This window comes from Lissotriton helveticus, chromosome 6 (genome assembly GCF_964261635.1).
Source record: "Lissotriton helveticus chromosome 6, aLisHel1.1, whole genome shotgun sequence".
Lineage (NCBI taxonomy): Eukaryota > Metazoa > Chordata > Amphibia > Caudata > Salamandridae > Lissotriton > Lissotriton helveticus.
Genome location: NC_136067.1, coordinates 820283631 through 820304382, shown reverse-complemented (window position 1 = coordinate 820304382; position 20752 = coordinate 820283631).

Sequence of the window (20752 nt, the reverse complement as noted above, 5' to 3'; positions counted from 1 at the left end):
GTTCCCAGTATTTTTGATAATTCCTACTAGACTGTCTCATCTCCCATGACTTCTGTTGTGCAAATATTTACACATTGAATACAACAGCGGGTCCAGGTATATATATTTGATCTCATCATTGATAAACAAATCCTGATAATTTTTCTTGTAACCTAATCTTTTCAATTTGTTTTTCTTTTAATCTGGTACTTCTTCTTAGAGACCTCACAATGTACTCAAAGGAGTTTTGTATGAACTCATAAAGAAACAATTTACATTTATGGCATTCTGTATAGTGTTCAGTCACATGTGGCCATCATCGTTATTTTTTTTCTCAGTTGTCTTATCTTGTAATGCACAGTACTCTGCCACCAGGTCCATGTACTAATGCCAAGTGTGACTAGATCATTTCCAGCCTAATGGGCAACATACTTGAACACAGCAACCTACTTTGGCTTTTGTATGGTTTCAATAAGTCCAAAATATAAGCACTATTTTTAATGGGATTTTCAGAAGATGTTATAAAAACCTTTTGAGACCAGAATTGCCCAAAATCGTGCACAACTCCAAATCCATATTGGCTGTCTGTGCAAATCATCAGATCCAAAGCTTCTGACAACCAACTCTGCCACTTGTGCTGAAGTAACATTTGGCAGAGAAGAAGCTTTCAATGTCTCATAAGTGGTACATACTGCATATGAAGCTCTCAGTACTCCATATCTGTCTCTAAACTAAGAAACACCAACAAATAGTGTTCAATCAGCCATTGCCAATCGTCTTTAATGTCTGGTGCAATAGTCAGTCACCTCCAGGCAATTATGTTCAGGTTCATCATCATCATCATCATCAGTTTCCCTGTTGTCACAATCTGAAACAGGAAGCAGTGTTGCTGGATTCAATATACTACACTTCTTAGTCAGGATGTTCTTTGCTGCAAGTATCACCTACCCATAACGAGTCAGCCTACTGTTAGTAATATGCTGTGTCCTCGTCCTGGTCAAACGAATCTCGACCAAATGTGGAACACATGCAATCAAAGCATGTCCCATCACAGTTCCATCATTTTGTTCAATTGCCACACAAACAGTAGCAGTTGATTTCAAAACATCATGGAAGACTTACACCTACTGGATCAAACACTCTTGATACATAAACCACTGGGCTCACGAGACAGCCATGTCTCTATCCAATGTAAGTATCCCCTCTTTAATGACAGAACTCAAAAGCCAAATTGGAGTCAGGCATCCTGAGTGCTGGGTCATGACAGGCATTTTCTTTCAATTCTTTGAATGCATCAGAACATTTATTTTCAAATGAAACCAGATCTTGTACATCACTTTATGTTAACCTTACTAAAGGTTTTGCAATCAAGTAAAAGTTTGGAATCCACTGACGACATAGCCAAAAATTCCAAGTAACATCTAAACCTCATTCTGGTTGGTTGGCTGACTTATTTTCTGAGTTGCAGAAATGCTTTCTCTTGAAACTTTCCTCATACCTTTTCAAATAAGGGAGTGGGCCGACCGGTGTGCATACCGTGTCGGATGGTGTAGTGGTTGATGACCCGGTGTGGGGTAGCAGTAGTGGGGGTTGGCTGCGTGTGAGGGTCATCCTGCCTGGAGTTGAAGCGGAACCTCCGGACTCGCTGAGCCCTGGTTGGAGCTGGTTTCAGCAGATGCCCTGGGGTTGGCCTGTATTGCCCCCACTGTGATTATCCTTGTGGAGAGGGGAGAGATGAAATCCCCTGGGTGAGGCAGCCCACCCTGAGTGGAGGACGCAGCTTATTGGCTGCCCCCCAAGGACTCTAGAGGTGCAGAAATGGGCCCACGTGCAACACCTGAACACACCAGGGAGGCCAAATGAGGAACCCTGCAGGCCCAGGACGGCACGTGGGTGGCGGTGAAAGGTCCTGACAAGAACTGCTTGTAGGAGGGTGCCACCAGACTCCGAGCAACACACGTGGGTCCACCCAGCATAGAACACCACAAAATAATACTGGAAAGAGGCAGTGGGTCTTTGTCATCAAGACCAGACATTGTAGGTGGCCACCTGGCACCTGGGGAGACTCTAAGGGCTCCTGCAGCACCCATCATAAATCTGGCCAGCCACTGGCCTGACCAGTGTCCCCCTCTGCGGGGGCTAGAGCTAGCCCTCCGGGACTGATATAGGGGTCCTAGATACAAGCCTGCACTGGAGTGCATTGTACTTAGGGACTGTGTTAGGACACTGCAACAGTGAAAGTGAAGCCAAGCGAACCCTCTATCCTGCACTACTGCGCCTATAGAAGACGTGGAGACACTGCACCGGTGGAGGTGTGGAGGTCAATCTGGGAAAATATTACACCAGCTGAGAAACGCACCTGCCCCTCTTCCTTGATTGTCCCATAGCAAAATATCTGATGCGGCAGAAGACACGGACCACTGCAACATGGATAAAAACAAAGCAGCCTGTTCTACGAATATTAATACCATCAACCAGTATACCATGCCATGTCACCCCCTCCTGTGGATTACTAGGCACATGGACACTGATGACGAGGGCGAATATCACATCAGTGGTGAACCTTCCAGTGCAGACTTGCTTGCTGCCAGACAGTGCTCCAGAACAGCCTTGGAACACCAAATTGAAATGGTATTGATAGACGTGAATCTGCTGAGGGCCGACTTGTGAAAAGTGGCAGATAAAGTGTCTACTGTGGAGAGAGACATTGTGGAGCTGAAAGGCGAGGTGGCCACTCTTAAACAGCAGATGGCCCAGATGACCACGACTAGAAAGGGCCTGGTACGTCGAGCTGAGGATGCGAATAGCTGCGCTTGACTTAGTAATATTTCCTTCTTGGGGTTCCTGGAATGGATAGACGAGGGGTCAGCAGAACAATTCCTGGAGAAATGGATCCCTACTCAACTGCGTCCACAGGGCTTTTCAGATTTCTCCGTTGTGGAAAGAGCATACAGGGCGCTTGTGCCATCTCTGCCACTGGAAGTCCAGCCAAGGCCCATCATAGTTAAAATTCTTAACTATCGCAACAGAGACTGTATACTGCGTGCGGCTCATGAGTGACAGGACCTCAGCTTAAGTAACAGTAAGATTATTATATATCCGGACTACATTAAATGGGTGCAGGACCTGTGAAGGTAATTTCTTGGGGGTCAAGCTGAAAATAGGGTTACTACATCTCCAATATATCCTCCTGTATCTAGCTAAATTACAAATCCTGATGCACGGAAAAGCACACTTTTTTGAGACCTGAGAATAAGTGTGGGAATGGCTTGAGATAAGGTTAGATGCACTCCCTCCCCATGAAGTGCATAATTAATGGCGAAGATGGGACTCTCGTGCCCGGAGGGGAATGCATAGCAGCAGCCTGTCCATAGAAGACCCCAAAGTGATTCCAATTGGGGAGCGAAGGGTCATGTTCAATGAGGATGGCACCATGGAACTTGGAACTGCGGAAACACAGCGGCTAGAACATAACGCATCGCCGACATTGGTAATGACTGGAGGTGTAGTATTTGGAAGAAAGGTAATTAGGAACTAGTTATAAATAGAGGGCAAAGACGGACAAATGACAGCAAGAACTATTGAAGAACAAAGTGTGTGGTACAAAAATATGGCTTTTATTTTATTTTATTCAAATGGTATTCTGATAAAAAGCATCATTATTTTATTACAGGTAATTATCGTGTGCATGCCTCCACTATACATGTGACTTTCAATCTACATATATATACTTATTGTTGCATCCTATACACATTTCAAGGTAATTAATTTAAACTTGAAAGTTGTGTGGGAGATTGTTTCAGCACACTGTACATAAAAACATGGCTAACTATGACATCTACGCGCGTTTCGGCTGGGGGCCTTCATCAGGGAGCCATGTGAGTATCCAAATGAACCTGGGTAAATAGATGGTGCCGGTTCTCACAGAAGGGGAAGGAATAGAGAGATCTTGACCTATGAGATGTTTGTCTTTGAGACGTGGGCGCTGTATTGTAATTTATTTTGCTTGTTTTATTTCTCTTTCAATGGGTGTCCTGCTATCTAAGGGTAAGCTTCGAATTTTGAGCTGTAGAGATGGTCTTGTACAATTGCTAGGTTACGTGCTCCTGGCGCAGGAGAAATGTTGTGCAGGTAACCTGTAGATTAGGTTCATAGGTGCTCTAGGTTGGGATCTCTGGACGTTTCTTGTAGCGCTGACAATCTTTAGCCTGCGTCCACTGTGTTTACACTGGGGGTCTGTGGGCTTCTAGGGTTTAACCGACGGATGCCGTCATGTTAATGGCGGTGCGAGGACAATCTGATGGTTGTCCCTTCTTTGCTTTCCGATTGGGGGGTCTGCCGGCGTCTCAACATGTAGAGCCAGGGATCCCTGGCTCTACATGTTGAGATGCCGGCAGACCCCCCAATCGGAAAGCAAAGAAGAGACAACCATCAGATTGTCCTCGCACCGCCATTAACATGACGGCATCCGTCGGTTAAACCCTAGAAGCCCACAGACCCCCAGTGTAAACACAGTGGACGCAGGCTAAAGATTGTCAGCGCTACAAGAAACGTCCAGAGATCCCAACCTAGAGCACCTATGAACCTAATCTACAGGTTACCTGCACAACATTTCTCCTGCGCCAGGAGCACGTAACCTAGCAATTGTACAAGACCATCTCTACAGCTCAAAATTCGAAGCTTACCCTTAGATAGCAGGACACCCATTGAAAGAGAAATAAAACAAGCAAAATAAATTACAATACAGCGCCCACGTCTCAAAGACAAACATCTCATAGGTCAAGATCTCTCTATTCCTTCCCCTTCTGTGAGAACCGGCACCATCTATTTACCCAGGTTCATTTGGATACTCACATGGCTCCCTGATGAAGGCCCCCAGCCGAAACGCGCGTAGATGTCATAGTTAGCCATGTTTTTATGTACAGTGTGCTGAAACAATCTCCCACACAACTTTCAAGTTTAAATTAATTACCTTGAAATGTGTATAGGATGCAACAATAAGTATATATATGTAGATTGAAAGTCACATGTATAGTGGAGGCATGCACACGATAATTACCTGTAATAAAATAATGATGCTTTTTATCAGAATACCATTTGAATAAAATAAAATAAAAGCCATATTTTTGTACCACACACTTTGTTCTTCAATAGTTCTTGCTGTCATTTGTCCGTCTTTGCCCTCTATTTATAACTAGTTCCTAATTACCTTTCTTCCAAATACTATACCTATCCCGAATTAGGAACTCTAGTCGGGGATACCCCTTCTTCCTCACACATAATGACTGGAGGTGTATCAATGCCACTGAGCCTGATGGCAGACTTTGTTCTGGATACTCTACCTGCTCCTGCATCCAAAAATGAAGATATGTGAGAATGTCACTAATGTGGACTCCTAGTTATTATCATGGTATAGTGGCTGTGAATGCCTGGGACACTCTATCTGAATCCAATGAGAATGATAGAGTTTTAGGTCTACATGCTGAACATGGGGGCGCTGCTACGCTTGCTGTTGTGCCGAGAGGACTGATTTGAGATGTGTTCACTCTTTGTGGTGTACGACCAGATTGAGATTGGTACAGCAATGCTCTGCGATAGGCTTAGGCTGATTAGTGTGATGGATCGGGACCGGTCAAGAAGCTAGTTGGTGTTGGGAAGTTATTCAGTCCCTGTTAGGCTGATGGGGAGGCTGGACAGGTCCTGGCACAAGCATTGGGTGGAAATTGAGAGGCTGCACAGTTGCACAGTATTTGTCTGTGGGATGGGGCAGGGGGAGTTGGTATAGTATTATTTGTTTGAAACCAGTAGTACACAGCCGTCACAGGACACAGGAGAGAGGCAATGGACTGGGCAACATTTGAGGCACACGACATACCGGGATGGGGATGGACATTAAGCTTCTAACCTGGAATATCCGCAGGTTGGGTACCTGCACTAAGAGACAAAGATTACTCACCTTTCTGAAGAGGCATCACATCTCCATAGCATGCCTTCAGGAAAAACACCTAGATGAAATGAGAGTTGCAAGATTAGCCAAGAAATGACGGGGACAGATGTTTCATTCCTCCTTCTCGACATATGCCAGGGGCGTGTTGATATGGGTGGCACCTGGTATACCTTTCTCCTATTATACCTGGAGGCTGATGTAAGTGGCCGCTATGTGCTGCCTAGGGGCACACTGGATGGTTGTGAAATAACTATATTGAACTCCCATGCCCCAAATGCTGATGACCGTACATTCTATCAGACCATGCAAGATTTGATAACACAAAGACATAGACGTGCCCCTCCTGTGGGCGGGAGACATTATTTATATATCAAACCCTAACTTGGATAGACTCCCGTCCAGAACGGGAACCAAACCCTTAATGACAAAAAAGCTCCATGAGGTGATGAAGTGTGGGCATACATGATGTGTGGTGATTGAGCCATCCAGCGCAACTGATATTCACCTGTTATTCACCTGCACATAACACCCATAGTAGGCTAGCTAGGATTCTAGAGGCAGGACTAACCAGGGTAAAAGACATTGTAGTGACACATTTAGCCTGTTTCTTATCCAACCACTCCCCGGTCAGCTCTGTGGTGAAATAGGGTTGCCCTGAGCAAGAGGCTAGGAAATGGAGCATGTCTGCCAATATTCTGGAGGACCCGGTTGGTAGGGAGGCATTGTCCCAAGAGTTAACCGAATACATGACCTTTAACTGGGAAGTAACAACTAGTTGAGCTAAGGAATCAGAGGCACTGGAGGTGGTGCTAAGGGGTAAATGTATGGGTTTAACATGTGGATTTTGTCGGCAGCTACAGCAGGAACTACATGGGGAGGAGGAAGCCTTTGCTGCGATCCAGGCAGAGGGACAGATATAGCCAACCACTGAGAGAACAGATTGTGTTTAGATGCATCAGCAACATATAGGACAGGCTAGATAAATATACACTTCGACAATATAGGCAGCGCTTACATAGGGAGGGAGATAAGACCCATCGCCTCCTAGCATGGATACTGAGAAGGGAACAGACCCTGTCCCAGCCTACCCACTTGATTATGCCTGAAGGCACAAGAGTAACTACTAGGACTGGTATAGTAGGGGTGTTTCAACAACACCTCCAACGAGTGTATGCAGCAGACCCCTCCATCAAGGCGGAGTGATCTATGCCATTTCTAGAACGGTTGTCCCTAACGTTGATGGGCCAGCCAGATGTGGAGGCATTGAATGCCCAGTTAACACTGGAAGAACTACGCGAGGTACTGAGAGCACTCCCAAGGGTGAAGGCACCGGGAAGAGATGTATTCCTACCCAAGTTTTAACAGCCGTTCTTGGCGACAGTGGCACAAAGTCTCCTACAGGTGTTCCTGGAAGCATGCGAACACGGCGTGTTGCCATCGTCTATGGGAGGGTGGAATATGTATTTTTTAAGCCCCGAGATAATGAATCAGAACCAGTGGCATATTGACCGCTCACTATGATAAGCGCAGATTTAAAAGTGCTGGGCAAACTGTTGGCTACTCGCCAGGCACCCCAAATGCCTCAACTGGTGCATAAGGATCAATGTGGGTTCATACCCATCTGAAATAAGAGCATGAATCTGTGGCGGTTGACCAACATACTTCACAAAGTGAAGAGGAGTTGGCATTGGTATCAATTGACCTGGAAAAGGCCTTTGATACAGTAGATTAGGGCTACTTATTGGAGGTGCTGATGGTATTGGGCATAGGGCTGCAGTTTTGGTGCTGGGTCAAACTACCTTACACAAGCCCCAGCACTAGGGTGTGCGTGGGTAGAAGCCGTTCGGTTGCATGGTCACTGGGACGGAGAACACGGCAGAGGTGCCCACTTTCACCCCTATTATTTAGCTTGACGATAGAACCACTGGGGCTCTGGGTGAGGAAGGAGCTTGCAAATTGGGGCTTCCACTTGGGTGGTGTTATGCATGTGGTTTCATTGTATGCAGATAATGCCCTGTGTGGCATTACCTAAATTGTAACATCTCCTGGATGACTTTAAAGACTTGTTTGGCCTATGCCTTAATTGCACCAGGTCTTTAATTTTTCCCCTCACGAGCATGGTTTCAACACCTTTGGATCGCCCCGTGTCTTGGGTTTCACATTTCCGCTACTTGGGTATGCAGGTGGCGCACACAAATTCACAGCTACTGCACCGTAATGTGGACAGGGTCATAGCAGCATTGTGGAGATCAGTAGCCTTCGGGAACACATTGTTCTTTCACTGTCGATATATTCTCATTTGCCCTATCCCAAAGACTTGCAAGACTTTTAAGCAATGAACTCAGCATTCATCTTATTACTTTGTGCTAGTTGGTGCAACAGAGTAGCCCCTTATCACCTGTCCCAACGGTAGGGCTGGAGACACCAAGACTGGACTTATATTACTACGCGGCACACCTTCAACATTCGACTAGGGGGAAAATTGAGAGAAATGATTATTGGCCAGACTTGACCCTGCAGCCAGCATGTCTGTGGCCTTGATGGAAGCCACGGGAGTTGCTGACAACACACCCAGACCCTGACAACAGACTCTACATAGTCTGACACACTGTATGCATTTGTAAGCTATATGTGGAACAAGTCCTGAAACATGATCCATTCCACTGGGAACTTCCTGTATGATACTGGCACCAGTATGGAAGATGATGGCCCATATGTCTTTTCGGGGGTGGAGGGAAGGGGGTTGTGAGGTGATGGCTGATTTATACCCTGGTGATACTATCATTACATACGAGCAGGCATGTGGGGATTTTGCACTGGACAGGGATACTACTTGCACTACGTGGGATTCACTAAAATATTTAAAGTAACATGGCCTGTCTACCCTGCTATCCTGCAAACAACGCACACCCTAGATATATTATATACTTCTAGTACAGGTTGACGTTTGATAACCCTATTGTGTAAAGCAATGAGGTTAGACTCAACCAGCCCCCTGCCCAAAGTGCGAGTGGCATGGGGTGTAGACCTAGTCACACCTTTGGAGGACAAGATATGCCCTGCTGTTAGCGGTCTCACGTGCACAGTATCCTGTAATGCCAATTTCAGGCTGGACCATTACAACTTTTTACATCGAACATCTATGATGCCCAAGACGCTTCGTCAAATCGCCCGTTCCCGATCAGATGACTGCCCACTATATGGTGAGTGGTGAGCTGATTTTCTGCACTTAGCCTGGAGATGCCCTAGGGTGCATACTTCTGGAACAGGGTGATGGTCGATGTACAGAGGTATATGGGTTTCCAAGTTGATTGTTCACCACTATACTGTTTATTGGGCTATGTTAAAAAACCAAAGGGATGCTAAATAGCATACAAGTTACTGCAAGTGCTTTTGGTTTTAGCGAGATGTAGACGAGCCATAATGTGGATGGGTCAACGCACCCCAACAGTTGACATCTGGCATCGGGATGGGTGGGAGTGGACACTGGCTGAAGAAATGCATATGAAACTAAGCAGGAGGGATGAGAAATTGGATGACTAAGTCAGGGAGTGGAGGGAACTGTGTGATGCATTTATGAATCCTAATTTGGATGTGAGCGCAACTCTGCCGTTTTATAACAATGTATGTTTTCATTGCCTCTGCCAAACCTATCATTTGTAACTGTACTGCTGCTACATGTTTGCTGAAACTGAAAAATAAAGGTTATAAAAATAAAAGAAAATCATTCATATTCATACCATCACCTCTACCACTACCTTGCATCTGCATTTGATTCAATCCATTCAAATCATATTTGAATTCATTTGCTTCCGAGATCCTTTTTTCCAATTGCTTTGTCTAAGCAATTATCAACTTGTCTTTATTTCTTTTCTGCATCTCATCAATGTAATTACTATTGCTTTTCACCAGCTTCAGGATCTCATCAATAGTCTTTATCTGCAAACACAATTCACTCTGTTGAATGATATTCCTAGTATGTGGCATCAAATCCATCACAAAAGCAGACACAAATCCCCAAACACCATCTTTCTCAAGAACGTCAACTCTGCTATGGTCCTTGAAAATCTGCATAAACCTCTCATAAAAAACATGCACTGACTCTTTTGGCTCTTTGGAAGTTTTCAACATTTTATACCAATTTATATCTTTTTCTGGAGCTAATTCTTGCAAATACTCAATCACATTCTTGTATTTGGTAGCTATCTCTTCAGAAGGAGCACTACTAGGTGTAATCCTTCAATATTAACAGTCTTAGGCTTCTTAACCTGAACTATCAAAACTGTGTACACATGATTCCATCGAATCCCATTGTCTGTGTCTCTGTAGAAAGCTGGCTCTGTATATACTATACTAAAGTGAAGTATAGTGTGCACAGAGTGCAGTGGAACCCCAAAGGTAGGCAGAGGTAAAGTTAGATAGAACCGTACTCTCTATTTGTGGTAGTGTGGTCGAGCAGTAAGGCAGTATCAGAGGACAGTGTTAAGCATTTGTTGTACACACTCAGTCAGCAAATGGATTCACACACTCAAAGACTGAACTTCAGACCAATTGTTTTTGTATAAAAATATTATTTTAGTTATTTTATTTTCTAGACCCAAGCAAGCCTGGCACAGGGAAGTTGATAGATACTTTGCAGTAAATATACAGTTTACAATGCAATTGTAAATGTACTTTAAAATGGTTACAGTTAGAATTACTGGTAATGCAATACTGTGAAATGCAATACATATACTTTGTAATGAAAATTACAGGTAAGTTACTTTTACGTTACTTTTGAGATTACTTTTTAGGATACTTTTTCTACTCAGTGTGATATGCCTAAATATCACACTGGGACATTTCCTAGAGAAAAGGTAAGTAAAATCAGTTTTGCACAATTGTTACTTTTTAGATTTCCATACAAATCAACTCCACCCTTAGAACATTTTTCAGAGAAAAACAGTTAATGGATTCCTATGGAGAGAAATTAAGTTAACGGTTACCAGGTAAGTAATTGTTATTTAGAGTTGAGGTTCTGGGGTTCGAACATGGGTTCCCCCAGGGTCAAGGATGCACTCTCGTTACACCCTCAGTGGCACTAGGGCGGCCGGGTGCAGATTGCTGAGGCCCAATGTTATCCAAACGGGATAGGGGGCCTCCAGTTGGTGGATGCTGGCAAAGCTCGTGGACTGTAGCTCAGGGCAAATAGGGAAACAGATTAGCACCAAAGGTGCACCCTCAGCGGCACTAGGGCGGCCGGGTGCAGTGTGCTGTTTCGACGTAGGACGCCCTGTTGGTTTCAATGGAGAACCTCCGGTTTGCAAAAGTGCTGCAGGCAGGGAGATGAAGGTCTTCTGGGTGCGACCACCACTTGAAGAGGTAAGTTGGGAAGTTAATGGTTGGTTAGGCACCCTTGGTTTGGGCACACAAGGCCGTGGGGCATCGGGTGCAGGGGAGCCTTTTGGGGTCGGAACTTCTTATCAAGACCGGGTCGCGGTTAGGGGGGCTTCTGGATTTAGACTGCAGGCGTCGGCTGGAGGCTTGAGGCAGGTCAGGGGTTGCCGGGGGACCTCCTCGTTGTGTTTGCCCACTCGAGCTCGGGCCATGGATGGCTGGTGCAGAGTGGGGCAGATCTGCGGTGTCCGGCCGGAGCCAGAGATTGCAGATGAATAAATCCGGTGTTCACGGGAGACAAAGTCTTTGTGCTTGAAGGCAGGCAGATCCTACAGGGTTTTCGAGGTTGCTGGCTGCAGGACACACCGGGATTACTCAGGAGCAGGTTTAAGGTGGAGACAGGCCGGTAGGGCTGGGGCCAAGTCAGGGGGCGCCTTCCTCTTGTTAGCTGCTGCATAGCTGTTCGGTCCTTCTTCTTCTTGTTGCAGGTTCTTGTCTGAGAAAGCAAGGTTCAGGGATGCCCCTAAATACTAGATGTAGGGGTGTTACAGGCAGGTAAAAGGCAGGGACCAATGGGTCCCTTCCCTGGGGAAGGGTACACCCCTATTATGCCACCCTCCAGTGAGATGAGGGCATGAGCCTGTCCCTGGTTGGCTGAGTCCCCCCATCTTCTAGATGGCGTGGACTGAGAGTTGTGCTTCACCTCGTCTCTCCCACCTGAGGAGTGGAGTTGGCAGAGGAGGGCTCACCTCTCTTCCTCACTTTTTTTCCCCACCGGTTCTCCCGCCCAAGTGGGGGTCAGAACCAGTGGGGACCAGTTGCGGAAAGCAGCAATTGGCCTGAAGAAGCTCGTAAAGGAGGCAAGCCTTTGAAGCTCCCCCTTTGTGAACCCTGCCCATCCAGGGGGAGGAGGCTTGGCACCTCGTCCCAGGATGTGCATTGTTTCAGGCCCCAGAGAGTAGCAGGCTCTCTACCCAGGTGTCCAGAAACATGTCTGGTGGTGGCAGCTGAAAGCAGCCACTCAGCCTGGACACTAGTGGTAGGTTCGTTTTCAGGAGGCATCTCTAAGATGCCCTCTGTGTGCATTGTTCATTAAATACTACACTGGCATCAGTGTGGGTTATCACAGTTTTTAGTGTAGTCATTATGGTGCTGTGGAGTTCGTAATGACAAACTCCCAGCACCATATACTCTGGCAGCACTGCACTTACAATGTCTAAAAATTGACTTAGACACTGTAGGGGTACAGGGCTCATGCACCTGTACCCTCACCTCTGGTATAGTGCATCCAGCTAGAGGGATGACTGACCTATGGCAGTGCAGTGGGTTGTAGGCATGGCACACAGAGATGTGTGCCATGTCGGCTCTTCACTTTGTTCTGCACCATAACACCCAGCCTGCAAAGCCAGTGTGTGAGTGTAATGGTCCAGGACCTCTCAGGGTGGCACAATAAGTGCGCCAGTCCTTAGGGGTCTTCCCTGGTCACAGTACCCTGGGTACCTGTGGTACCATTTACCAGGGGGTGACCTGTGGCCAGAGATGCCAAATGGGTTAGTTTTGGGGGAAAGAACACAGGCCCTGGGAAACTGATTGGCAGGGACCCAGGGCACATCAAGTGAAAGTGCATCAGTAGTCTGGCAAAAAGTTGGGGGGGGGGGGTTACTGCAACAGAAACCTACTTTCCTACAGTCCCCCTGTAATTCAATCTCCAAATGCCTTGGATTAATGTTCTGATATATTGTAGTCAGCAAGTTATGTTGCACATTGTTAATTAAAGTCATGGGACAAGCCTCCTGGGGTGCAAAAAGGAGACATCATAAAGTCCTCACTTGGTGAAATTAGCAGACTTTATAGTTAGTTGTGAAAATAATTAATAGCGAAAGAGCTTGTAAATGTATGCCCGGAACATAACTACTTTAAAAAAGAATTTGCAAAGCCAATTGGTCTCGGCTTTCTAAAACATTGGCTTTGCCAATGCTTTTTTAGCCACACTGTACAGCATCCGTAATGCTGCGTGCATGGCTAAATTAAAAAAAACAAAGAAAACGTTTGTTACGGGCTAACACAAGGGACGCAATCAATGATCAGGTGGAGAACATTGTGATACTGAGAATGTCTGTGAGAGTGCGTGTAAGAGAGAAAGAGTGAGAGAGAATGATGCAGGGAGAAAGAACGTGCACAAGCAAGGCAGGGCAAATGAAGAAAACATGGGGAACAGTTTCCTTGAAAGAGTTGCACAAAGGACATTCCAAAGATTCCAATGGGAGCCATTTGGAAGTAAACAATTTCAATCTAAAGACACAAGACGACTTAAAATCAAGAAACGCACTTGACTAAGTGGCACCAGTATCTTCGGTCTTTGTGTTTACCCCATAGAGTTTTTTCTGAGGCTCTCTGGAAAGCATAGGGCCACCAGACGGGGTCTCCCAAAGATCAGTCAGACTAATGGTGGTAAGTGACTTTTAATGTGTTGGAGCCAAGGGATTTTGTGAAAGCAATCAGCCTTAATGACATGCTGTAAGGCAGCCATGTAATGGGCTAGCTCTGGTGTGGACCATATTCTCCTCCAGTACAGCAGTGGTCGCAACCTAGTTCTCCCTTCAACCCCATTTACTCCCAAGTCAAATGTCAAAGGATAGGAAGGGGTACTAGGGGGTAAGAGGGCAAGAGATCTCAGGAATTTATTCTCAGATCTAATCAATTCATTGATATTTGTAAAGCTCCAGAGTTCCGCCCCATAAAGAGCATGGCAAAACTCGTCAAAGCGGGTCAAGAGTTTTTGAAGGCACACTCGGGGTCTTGGAAATCAGCACAGTAACATCAGCAAAGAGGAGAATGGTAGTCTTCACATTAGCTAATTTAGGTGTTTCAATATGAATCTGGGTTAAAAAGTGCACAGTGTAATTTAAATATAACGAGAACAGGGTTGGAGCCAATGCACAGCGCTGCCAAATGCCTTTAGAAACCAGGATGTTTTCAGTTATTTGGCCCCGAGTGCACCAGAGGATTCTGTCGTAATTATTTTCGCAATCTCGTATTACTATGGACAGAATGCCAGGGGACATTCCCATCTCATCAAGTACTTGCTATAGTTTTGGGTGGGGAACCAATTCAAAAGCAGATTTAAAGGGAAAACAGCCATTACAACGCATGCACTGTTACCACTTATGGCTATTACCACTCATATTTTTACAGCCCATATGGCTTTATCACTCTTGCCTTTACATTGAATTAACATTGTAAAGGTGTGAATGGTAAAAGCATATATTTTGCACTGGTGGTAAGGCCATATGCTGGTAATGGTGCTAAATGCACCAGCGTGGTCAAGGCTGTCGGCGTTGTTGGAGGAAACGGAGAGGCCCTTCTGCTTCCTCTTGATGACCTGTGCCGCACCTCAACTCAGAAGATCTGCCTCATCGTCCTGTAGAGGCAAGGGGATTGGGCCAGGGGCGGAAGAATATGGGTTTGGGGCTTTAGAAGTGGGGGTGGGTTATCCTGGGGGGAGGTGGGGTATTTTTTAAAAGGACTTGGGTAGTCGTGTTGGGGTCCAGTTTTAGGGCTCTGGGCAGGAATCGGGTATCTTTAAAAAGGGATGGGTGCTGGGGGCATGCTGGGGTATACTTTTAGGCTTCAGGGCAGGGGTTGGGTATTTTAAAAAGGGTTGGGGCCAAGGGCAGAGGAAAACTTTTACCACCCATAGGCCTTTAACATACATGCCTTTACAACGAAATTAGTTGTAAAGGCATGTGTGGTAAAGGCATATTCATTACAAAGAATGCATGGTAAAGTTTATGCTTAGTAAAGGAATTTGCATTGTAATGCATGTGTGGTAGAGTCATTTTAAATCAACAAGGGCAACGTAAAGATTGACTCTGTCGATCACTACCTTATTCCAATAAATTAACATCAAGGGAAAGACTTGGTTGATGGTGGAAATTCTTTTCCAGAACCCAGATTGAAGAGGGCATAAAATATTATTTGCATAAATCCAGTCCTGGATTTTAGATAACACACAATGGCTCCAAACCTTGTGTATGCAAAATTGGCTGCACGTCCTCCTCGGTGTTTTTCTGTAGTCTGTGGGATAGAGTTCCCCATATCAATCCAGACACTGCTTTCATGCTGTCAACCAGCATGAGAGAAGCACCAGGATTGGATAGAATGGGTTGGCTGGATTCCTTCGGGCCTTGTAGGCCTGTGCTGCTCCACATTCAGCTGTTTAATTCAGCAGAGGTTAGAAAGGTTCAAAGTGCACATGTCAGGCTGGCCAGCGTAAGACAGCCTGCCAAACTGACACGTGCACTTTGGAGTGACTGACAAGCCATTGCTCCAGTCCTCCATGCTGCTAATTGGCATCAGAGGACACGCTACACATTTCTCCCGCCTTGGGGACAGGCTGACGGCTGCAGCACACCTTGGTGAAAAATAAAATAATTTCATTGTCATGTTATGTTTCACATTTACGCACAAATCGCAGTGGGTGGGGTGACGCTCCCCCGGACTCATGAAGATGCTGCTGCTGGAGGCTTTAAATGAACGTGACAAGTAGAGGGAGAATGAAAGAGAAATATAAGGATAGAGTGGAAGATGACATAGAAAGAAAGGACGCTAGAGAGAGAGAAGAGAGGGTGAAAGAGAGAGAGATGAGATTAAGTCAGAAAGGAGACACATAAACCAGTAACAAAACAAGAGACAAAACAGAAACATAGAGAATGAGAAGAGAAAAGAAGAGAAATAGGAAACAGAAATAGAACAGAGTGAGAGCAGGAGAAGAGAAGAGAAAAAGTGCCATTGATAAAATAAAAAGAAGGGAGAGAGATATATGGGGAGAGTGAAAGAGGCAAGGAAAGGGACCAAGAAAGAGTTTGTTCTGACTACTGTTTCCTTTAGGCATTGGCACGATTCTCTTCCTACGCTGTCGTGCCTACCGCCAAATTGCAGAACTTTCCACTGTTCTGATAAGCTTCCGGACCCTCCCATGCAGGCATATGCTGACTTCCAACCATTTGGACGCTCAATCCATGCCAGATTTTTTGGGAGCCAGCCTGCTCATGCTTGAAGCCAGCCTGCTCATGCTTTAAACTCCATTACCTAGAATTTCCTGCTCACTGCTTCATCTTCACTCCTGCAGGCCTAGGATGGATGGAGGATTTTGTCTCACCTGTGGTTGGCTGCTGTTAGCCTAATCACACCTGATGCATGTGATTACTGTGAGCTTGTTTAAGCTCCGGCTCCTTTCAGTCCAATGTTGGTCATTGCAGCTGTGTTCCAGTGAGATTAATATTCCTTGATTCCTGAGCTATAGCTATTCTTGAACCTGAACTAGCACTGCCTGCCAGTGTTACATTCATTCTTGACCTATAGCCATCCTTGTTCCTGAACTGCAGTGCTACCTTGATTCATGAGCTTTAGTTATTCCTTGTTTCTGTTCCTGAGCTGCAGCTATTCCTTGTTTCTGATTAGCACTGCTTGCTTTGCTCTCTTGACTCCTTGATTCCTGAGCTGTAGTTATTTCGTGTTCTGGAACTAGCACTGCCTTCTGTGTTTCCGTGATACCATGATTTCTGGGCTTGTTCCTGAATTAGCACTGCTTTCAGTGCTATCTTGATTCCTAATCATTAGCTATTCCTTGTTTCCTTGATTCCTGATCTAGTACTATTTAATACACCATTTAATCTGCTCCCCTGCATTTCATTTGTCCCAGTTGCTGCTTTTCTTCCCATTTCCTCTGTTTCAGTCCCTGATTTGCTGTCTTTCTGTTCTACTATCTTGCTTCTAGTTTCCCTGTATTTTTGTTACTTGATTTTTGCCAAGTGTGTCCATGTTTCCCTTCTTTCCTGTTAAACACTCCACTTTGCTAGCACTTTGTCTATTGTGACTGTGTATTTAGTTCTACACTCTTGCTTGTTACTGCCTTGCGTGTACCTTTTTGATCGCCGGGATGCGTGGGCATAGCTGACAACCTAGGTGGTGTTTCTGGTCTACTGTGACTATTGCCCTTGAGCTACATTTTTAACATCACCATAAGTATCAGCTCCACAGACCCTGCTTTTTGAATGTATATTTGATATGTGGGTATTTGCAGTCAGTATCTGTAACAGCAATTGTGGGTAAGGAACTTACTGAGCTTCAGTCTTACCGTCTGGAGCTCCCGAGTGCTTCACCCCACATTCCCTTTATTGTTAATGTTGTTATATTTATATGTCTTGCAAGTCCGACCTGGGTGTAGTTATTCAGAATGCTATATCTCTTCTTGAATGCCTATCCTTTCTGAGTCTTAGCCATTTTGTTCCCTTTTGCTGGTTTCTGCTTTGAATCCCTTTTCTCTTCTGACTTCCTGTGTGATCTACTTTTTGCTTATGTTTCTACCCAGTCACCAGTCCTTGCCCAAGTCCATGACTGTGTCCTAGACAGAGTCTCGGACAGTCCCTGACATGCATGATGATGATGGAGATGCTTTAATTGAGCAAGAAGGATGCGCTATCACCTGTAGAGTTCTTACTTTCCACCTGTGACACTTGCGATGTCTACTTTTTCATCCTCTCCATCCTTCCGTGGTGCCAGAGGGGACTTGTACTTTCACGTCTGGTTTACAACATGGCTTTCCTGCAGCATAAACCCTCGGCGTGCCTATCTCCCACCACAAGGCCACAAAGAGTATTTTCAGCACAAATCAAGGGGAAAGTTCTTAGTACCACACACCAATTCATGTATGTCACACCATCCTGGTGCCAACATATAGTACGCACACTTAGGTATTTTCACACACATCAGACATGATCACCATTTGGTGTTAGGCAGCCATAGCTTATAATATTGCATTAGCCTTAAACCACTGAAGTAGCAAGTTAAACAATTGGTAATTTTAACTTGCTCCCAATACCTTGCGTACACACTTTGCAATGTGAAGAATAGGACATGGTAGACATTAGAACTATATGAAAATGCTAACACATCTTACAGACTTTGATATCATGACAAGTCTTAGCATCTTGAACACCTTGGCATAACCTCCTTTTCTAACATCATTGTCAAAATATACAATCATCATGCGCATTATTTTATTTATTAACAATGTAGCTTATCATGAATTCACCAGAATACTGCCCAATAACCAAGGAGAGCCACCCACGATAAAGACCTATTACAGGCCTCCCAGAAAATGCAAACACCTTGAAGTGAGCAACCCTGGGGTAGAGCTAGAAGGCAAAGGCTACCAGCAAGCCCCCCACCCTTCACCTAAAGCCAGCTTGTAGCCCACATCAGAGTTAGTTCAGACCTATTTTAATTTGACAGGAGGTGCCATAAATGTATTTCTAATCTTTGGTTTTACCGCATTTGTGGCTACAGTGCATGTAGGTTACTGGCATGCACACACCACGCCCCCCACAACTCCCAAACCTAAATGCGCGAATTCACCTGCAGTGCATCATAGTTGAAACAAAACAATGTACTCCCAGCAGACGTCAGACAACTGGAACTGTCCCAGGGGAGGATACCACTGTGCAAATTGCATTCCAAAACTGGTTCCTAATGGACACCCCCGCTGAGTAATCTCAGCACATTGTCCCTTATTAGGGATGTATACTTCATCCCACCAGTGGCCACTGGAGCAGCTCCAGGCAGCACTGGAACACTTATTGGACCAGCACTCTCATGGCAAAAGCCAGAAAGATTCCCAGCCTGACTATTCACATGGAAAAAACACTTGTGTGCACCCAGCACACCTGAGCCAACCACTCGTTAAAGCGAAAACTCATTAGCAGACCAAGTATGCCCAATCAGAGTACTCTTGGTCCCATCGACTGCCAAGGTAGCATCAGAGCATTTGTTGGACAAACATTCTCCTGGCAAAAGCCCAGCCTCCCTATATACAGGGAAAGCCAACAGTGTGCACCCAGCACCCTCAGACAAATCGCTTGTTAAACAAAGCGAAAACTCATTGGCAGACTAGCATACCCAATTAGATTACCCTTGGTCCTATTGACTGCCCAAGCACAAGACAATAAAATGGATTGATGGCCTCCAAGCAGTCATAAGAATCAGCCTCATCATACTAACTGGGAGAATCCAATGCTGCATATTTGCATTATTGCCTTTCTCCAACCATCTGAATTCCCACTGCCTCCCGACTAGCCCCAGTGGGAACACTCTTACAGTTCTCCTCAGTTCTACCCAGGTCCTTATTGCCCCCACAGGCCAATGGACACGTTTAACCGTGAGGCACTATGCTGTGATCCCTGTGCACTGAGTGATTCTATTACCAAAGGTCACCGGTGACCTCCAGCAGCCTGCCAGTATAAACACTGGCCTTCCCAGACATACAATTGTGTTGAATGTACTCTGGTATGAGACTTTGTTCAAGAAGGAAGAAACAAACAACAAACCTACCAAGAGAACCTGGTCAACAGATCTGCCTTCTTGCCTCCTAATGGAGGATATACCACTGGACACCAGGCTTGTGTTAAAAGCGGCACTAGTCGATGCTTTTGTTGCCTTTCTGTAAAACGATTGGCTGATAAATATGCCTGCATAGTCGAGAGGTCAACATTTTGACCTTGGTTATATGGAAATGATTTAACTTGTTGGAATACTTCTTGGAAATTATTCTGTTGAGACTTCCATTTGCAAACTTCCAAAGGGTAAGAGCCGGGCTGGCCTTCTACTCAACTGATTAACATCATGATATATTACGGCTTGACTTGGTATAACCTGCAATATAGCGACTCACCAATGTAAGTACAATATGGCTAAATGGGATCCACTCTCCCTACGGCTTGCACTTGCATGATAACTCTACTTATCACCCTTTACGTTATTGTGCTTTAGCCTACAAGGCTGTTATTGTCTTCGATTTGAAGACTTGAGTCCATCTAAAGGAACATTTTTCCCCCTGATAACCAATTGTAGAAGTGGCCACAAAATGCAGAGTCGACTCGTTAGAGAAACATAAGTCGTTTATTAGGTTCAATAAATACGAGTACAACCTAACGACCTCAGCCACAGCCACCCTCAAAGGAGGCAGCTTCACTCTCGTCCCCCGGCGCTCACCTTGCAACGCTGGTCGCGGTGACATTCTAACTGATGTCACCGCGAGCGGCTCCATTATATGCGGAGACGCCGGAGGGGGGGAACAAGGTGGGAGATACCACACATCCCCCTTCCCTGCGGAATCAAACATCAGAACTAAACAAAAGAACAATTGTACTACAGAGAATCACATCATCACAAAATATCTGGGGGGCCTGGTCATTCTCCGGCTAGTCCTTCCACCTGGGTGGGGAACCAGTAACTGCCTCCTGGGGTTTAAACCTTTGCTCCCCAAGGCATTGCTTCCACCCTCCCCTTCTCTACAGGAATCCTGCCCGGGTGGGTGAAATCTCACTACTCTTCCCAGGTTCCAGATCTTCCCCTCCTGGGTCTTCACAGCATTTCTGAACAATTTTGTGA